Here is a 7,380-nt window from a genome sequence, read left to right on the forward strand (position 1 = left end):
CGTCTTCCAACTGCCACCCACTTTCACTTTCCCATAGTTCTCCGGTGCAAAGTGGGTGTCCTGCTTAACATCAGTTCTTGACTGAGTTCTGACACATCCTCTCACTGCATCCAGGGCAGACGTACTGCCAGTTCCATTTATGACACAAGCTGTTATATTATTAATGCCTCTTAATTAGGCAGTGAAGCAGCAGCTTATACAAATGAGACATCGAACAGATCAGGGTCTTGGATGGCACTTTGAACACGACTTTGCCACAAAGCAAACAAGATAAGAAATGGCACCATGACAGAGGTTGGAGAGGAGGTGGTATTTTTAGCTACAAGCAATGATATTGTTGTGATCATTTTTAAGAAAGGTACAAATAAGAACAGGCCGCTCATGAAACATCACAGGCACATCATGTGAATCTCACATCAAAGATAATGAATATTACACAGAATGTTAAAATCGCACAAAACACCTGAAGATAACACTAAGTGAATGTTTGATCTTCATGGTACCAAGTCAGAAAAGTGTTTCAAATGGGTTTTTAAAAATGAATGGAAAATTGGCTGAAGGAGAGCAAAGTATGTATCAACTATTCATCATGAACTAATGCTGGAAAAGCATTAACTGACAAAGAGGAAATGGCTGCAAAACATTACATTTTACTGGAGTGGATGGAACTGGATGTAAAGATAAATGGCAGAAGATGGGCATGAAAACATCCATCCATCCATTATCTATACACCGCTGAATCCTCATTAGGGTCACGGGAGAGCTGGAGCCTATCCCAGCCGACTTAGGGCGAAGACAGGGGACACCCTGGACAGGTCACCAGTCTATCACAGGGCTACACTTAGAGACAGACAACCAAGCACACTCACATTCACACCTACGGACAATTTAGAATCACCAATTAACCTCAACTTTTTGGACTGTGTGGGAGGAACCCGGAGAGAACCCACGCTGTAGGGAGAACATGCAAACTCCACGCAGAAAGATTCCGGTGCCCCCACCGGGACGTGAACCGGCAACCTTCTTGCTGCGAGGCAACAGTGCTACCAACTGCGCCACCCTGCAGCCCGCATCAAAACATGTTTTTAAAAAAAAAATAAAAATAATATCAGGTAACTGGATTGTATCATGTAACAGTATCATATAAAATAGTAAAACACAGGTCAATAATCTTTTTCTCTCTACTTTTGTATACAGTACAAGTGGGGCTGCGGCTAGTACTTACAGGAGATAGCAAATAATTGATTAATCATTTGTCATATGTAATGTTTTTTGAAAAAGAAATTGGAGGCCAAGGTTGAAACAGAGCAGTGGTGAAAGCATCTTTTTAAATCAAAAACAAACAAACAAACAAAAAAATCTAAATATAGGGTTTCGAGTAAAATTCTTTAAAATTCAAAAATCCAAAACTGATCATAAGCTTTGTAAGTCAAGTCTTTGTAGTTTAGTTTCTAGCTAATTTTTTGTTTGGTGACATAAGTGACACAGTGACATAAAATGAAAATGCTCATGTACAAATACCTTAAAGGAATGTTCAGTCTGCTACTTCAGTAAATTTATTTTTATATCCTGCATTTGCAAACGTCAAGTAGAAAAAGGCTTATTTTTGTTGTTTGATAGGTGATCTAAAGGCTCCTCAATGATGGCCATAGCTACAAATGAATTTTCCACCAATCAACTGATCAATTACCCTTTCAGCTCAAACCGTAAAATACGTGATTGTGGAGAAGAAAGGATAGTTTCCTGTTTGACGTCCAATTGTTGTTAATAAATGACAATTTTTAGCAAGTTAAACTTTGGTAAAAAACTGGGCATGGAAATGTGGATTTTAGTGATATTCCTACATTTGTGGATATGAAACAAAAGCCTCAACACTTGCTGCAAATATTGTATTGTCGGAGCTGAAAAATCCTGGCTGCTTTGAGAGTTAAGCCGTTTTAGTTTTCTCTTGTCATTTGAAAAAAGGGCAATGTTCTGTACCTGTTGACACTGGAGCCTCCGACATGGCAGAATGCAGAACCTTGTTTCTTCTACTTCGTCCTCTTCTTCTTCATCCTCCCCAGAGTACAGATCAGCTTGGTGACAGGCCTAACATCCACCGCATTGGCTCCCTAGATCCCCCTCTTTCTCGAGTCAAGTGGTGGGTCAAAAAGGATAAAACCGTTTTCTTTCTCTTCTCTGATGCATGCTAATGTGCAGTCTGTCAGTACTGAGGTGGCAAGGCCCTCGGGGAGGGTTTTGCACTGAACTATTTCTTGTCTGTAGAAAGATCAGGGAGGGTAATCTCTGTCTTTGCTATCCAGGACTGTTCTGCTGTGTAATTCAGTCTTTATCCTAAATCCGGAGAGAGAAAGACAGCAGAGAGAGATAGGAAGAAAGACAGTGGGAGGGGAAATGTATTTTAAAACCTCTAATGTATGAAACAAGAACAAGTACAAGCGCATTTGCACGTGATTGAAAAGGGCGCAGTTAGAAGGAAATACTTACTTTTACATTGAAAGTTAGTTCAGTGAAAGATTGTGCGACCAAGATATTGGAACACTTTATCATTCTGAACTTCAGACATCAAAGAACCCTTCAAGGAATAAAAAAAAAAAAAAAAACAACAGTGCTGATCAAGGTCATATCAATATCATAAGAAAGAGGAATCTGGTGAATGTCTTGGTGTGTTGTGAGTGTGTTGTATTGTTGGTTTTGAAGTAGGTGTAGAAAAGTCTATCTATCTATCTATCTATCTATCTATCTATCTATCTATCTATCTATCTATCTATCTATCTATCTATCTGATTTAAGTTGAAAAAGGTCAAAAAAATGACACATAAGTTTAATTTTAAAACTTATTTATGTCTTATTATACAGTACTGGGTTAAATCCATTTAATTGCTCAACTCTTGTGGGAGTGAAAATTGAAAAACCAAGGTTTAATTTCATAGGTTTCTATTTTCAAGGGACTGTTTCGTCGTCTCTAAAGCCCTCGCACTATTACTTGTCATGTAAAAAGCAATTACAATCCGTGCCTGGATGAAATGTGTCATCAGAGAATCCATTAACAATGTCCTCAGACCTTAATATTTACAGTCAGCACCCTACTTTCAGAGGCAACGCTGAGTTTTATGAGTTGTGAAGGACAATTTAAAGGCATCGGTCTTGTTGTCAGAGCTGTTGTGTTCGACAGTCTATTTGAGGCAATTAGGACTTCACAAAGGTATTTATTGCAGTCTTAATGTATTACATAAAATTATACAAGAGTTCCTGTTGTGTCCCTTCATCTGACACTAAGAAAAGCTCCTTTGTTCATAGATTGCAGTCATGAATTTAAACAAGCGCTAAAATGATCCTTAAACATTAGTAAAGAAAACAATATTAGATTTTATAGGACAGTTATCTTTTTTTAAGGAGACTATAACCTATACAAATGAAATGCATTATGCTTTGTCCAAATAAAGTAAACACCCATTTTGAAGGAACAGTGTGTTGCTCTCTTTCTTGCCAAAAGCTGGATGAGAAAATTACAGACTACTCTCAGGTCTGTAAGTCTGAAGCCAAAGGTAGCAGATGGCTAGGTTAGCTTAGCAGAAAGTCTGGAAATAAATATATCAGCCTACAGTACCTTATGAACAGTTGTATTGTCCGGCAATCCTACGATGACAGCATGACTCCAGGAAACATCTGCCTTTTGCTTCCAACCTCCTGTCTTTATGCTAAGCTAAGCTAAGTGTTAGAGAAAAAAAAGTGATTTTATTTTATCTCCATGATCCTCCACTGCAGTTGATTCTGGTAGACAGATATGAAATCCCTTAATTTTAAAGTCCATTGAGTTTGAAAGAGGGGTTTTCAAAGTTTGACCCTCTGGGCCCTCACTCACAGAAAATGCAGATGACTCTCATTTTGACTTGTGACAGCAGGAAAAGCACAAGTGAAATCAATAGAATCTGTAAATCAACATGCATATTTGCAGGTGGAATGACATTATTAATATACCTGTGCATGCCAGCTGTGAAAAAGGTCTATTTGCACACATGGAAATAAACGGGTTAGTTACTTAGTTAGTTATCCTTGCTGTGAGCTCCAGCAACTCTCTTGCCAGTTCTGGGATACAAGAAGCATCTTTTTTTAAAAAGGATTTTTAAAGGGATTTATGGGCATGATTTGCAATGAACATCAGAAAAAACATACTGAGTGTATAGGTCACGATAATTCTAAAAATACGTGCATCATGTCTGTGGGTTTAGACTTGACTGTGTTATAACTGAGTAGGAGTGCAAATTCTGACACAAATTGCAGCGATTCTCCACAACTTGTGTGCCTCAGCCACTGTGTTAATGAGAGCGGGGGAAAAAAAACAACATTTTAGCATGAGGAAGATGTGTAAAAATAGAGTGGGATCCAACTTCATGTTGTCAGGTAATGTACTGTTAAAGTTTAATTAGCTTAATGTAGCTTTACATGGGGATTTTCTCACTAGTATTGTGTTCATTAAGAGTTGTGACGTGCTTTTTTCCCTATATTTTATGAATACATTTTTAAAGGAGGATGAGGCGCATGTAATTCACTTAAATCAAGCTCTGGTAACAGCAGAGAGGATTAGCTATGTTTTATGGTTTATTCTAGAGACATTATAATAATGTGTTTTATATGTTTTTAAAGGCCTAATCTTGTTTCTTTAACAGGCAAACATCACATACACTTTATGCAATGCGTTTTAGCCCATTAGCAAACTACAGCATCTAGGAATATTTCCAATTTAGGAGCCTACATCAGCCATTCAACTACTAATTCATGTCCTTAACTTGAATCACAGTGTGTGTCCAAATGGTATTTTGAGTGCTACGGTATTACACCATATACACACAGAACGCTGTCTCAGCTGGAAACTGAGAACATCATGTTCTGCAATAAAGCAGCAGTTTGCTAAAGCACTGAACAGCAAATACTGGTTTTAAAAAAAATGGAAAAATGATAGAAACTGTCCAGTTGTGTGACAGTTATTTATATATTCTGAATGTAAAGATAAAGCACAGAACAAATTGTTTCTATTAATTTAAAAAAAAAAAAAAAAAACGCCAGTGGCTCAGATGGTGCAGCTGCCATTGTAGCACTCATACTGTATTTCTACAACACTACAGTGAAACAGAATTAATTATTTTTACAGACATAGGGGTTTTGCCAAGAGCAATGCAAAATTATTAAGTCGAACCCACAGAAAAAAAAAGGAAAAAAAAAATAAAAAATTCAACTCTGCCTTTGAAATCCATAAACTTTTTGTATTTCATCTGGAGTTTGGCCCTTTCACACTACTTTATCCATAATTGAAGCACATAAATAATTGTACAGACAGCAAGAGAGATTATAATGAATAATTCTGGTTCAGATGTGAAGCCGTTTTGTGTTGTCCCCATTGATATTGTCATGTGAAAATGAATAAATGGATGTTTGGGGGAGCTACTTAGATGTATTGAATGTGGCATTGCAGAAAGGTTTTTTTGTTGTTGTTGTTGTTTCTCTCTTTTCTGTCTGCCAGACATTGGCTGCCTCCCCTGACAAAACGTGACACCGAGCCAGGTTTGACTGCTGCTAGATTACAGGTAACAGTGAATACATTAATCTCAACTGTGCTTGACAAAGCTCCACGCTACCTTTTTCTTTCTTTTTTTTTTTCTTTTTTGCCTGTTTCTCTTTTTCTTTCAGTTAATCTTTCACTGGTGCTGGTGGTGGTTTTATCTTGAAGGGGACTGAGTATTTACATTTCATTAAATTTCTAGAATCCAGGCTCTGTAATCTGCTGCAAACACATGCATGTTAAAGGAAAAGATAGTGATGGACAGACAGATGCTGGAGTGTTTAAAAAGGGAATTCATACTAATATACAAATATATGCAAAGACCGTATACTTACATTTTATATTACAAAATATATTTTTTCTGTCATCAGTGGTGTCACATGCAGTCTATTACAGTAATACTTTTTGTTCAGCTTGAGTGTTTAACTCCTAGTTCCACTTCAAGTCTCAAAATACAGCACACATTATTTTTTGTTACACTCTTAATGCTCAAAGCAATTTGTAAAAGAATATTACACTAATAGGTGAGAACAAAGGACAGAAAGAAAACAGGTGAGAAAAGTGAATAAGTAGTGAGATGATGCAAATTAGCTCAAAGACAAGACAGAAAAGAGTCTGTTTTTAATAGGGTTTATTTGAGTTCATTAGTTTTCAGGCAGTAATGATTTTTTTTTATATTTTTTTAAAGAAAGGGAGTCATTTCATAAGCAGTGGTCTATAATTTAGCCCAGAACTATAATAGCTCAGCCTCCTCTAAAATGAATTAGCATCTGAAAGAGAACCTCTGCTGTAATCTGGTGTTTTAGTGGAGAGAAAGAAACTGAAATTTGGTGTCTTTCATCGTAATCTCACCTCAAATAATCGGACATGTAAATAGTTTCCCTCAAATCTTGACACAATCTGTCATCTCAGCAAGAAAACTAATTTTACCGCTTTCCTGACACATTTTTTCTCCATTTCTGCTGAACATTCCCATATAAACAACATGCAAAATGTACTGAAAGTCTTGGGCAGGTTTGTTAAAACATCAGCTGAGGCATAAAGATGTCATGAAATTCTTTCAACAACAGAAGAACACACCAGGTTTTAGTAGTAGTAAATTGTATATTAGTCATGTCATACTCTATCTTTGTCTTTGTTTGTCGATAACAAGTTCCGATGTTAGCATTGCATATTGAGCTCAAGACCACCAGATAAGTGTGAAGTGACAGGCTTCTTTCTGTCACAGCAAAATATTAAAAGTAATGGTGGTTGATTTCTTTTTAGCTTCCTCGGTTTTAGTGATCTGATATTGTTGCAGGTGGATCACTGCCACGCTGTCATTGTAAAAAGCATAATGTAAAACCTGTGCTTTTCCTATTGTAAGTCAAAATGTCTGCTAAATGTTAACAGAGTTCATGCTCCTTTGTGTTAGCCTACACTTGTCATTCATTAAATTGCTTAAAAATACATCAGATTATCATAACATCGCTCAGTTATGAAGCATGTCAGTATTGAACATTTAACGTTGTGTACGGGTGGGAAATAAGCTATAATTATCTTCACCATAAAGCAAATTATTGCATTAATTAAAATGATCAGAACCAACCTTTAAATTATTCGTCCAGCGATATCATCTCAGAGTCGGCACAATAATTCTAATAAATTGTTTACTCTTGGTGATCAGTTAAGAGTGTTTGATAATGTCAGGGAATTAACTTTGAGCTCAGGTAACTACAAAGATCGGATACGTAAAGTGACTGAAAGTAAGCTGTAGAGAACACAAGAAACAACTGTATACGCACATAACATTTATTTCTAACTACACTAAGCAAATAACA

Source organism: Stegastes partitus, unplaced genomic scaffold, assembly GCF_000690725.1.
Source record: "Stegastes partitus isolate 25-593 unplaced genomic scaffold, Stegastes_partitus-1.0.2 Scaffold19, whole genome shotgun sequence".
NCBI lineage: Eukaryota > Metazoa > Chordata > Actinopteri > Pomacentridae > Stegastes > Stegastes partitus.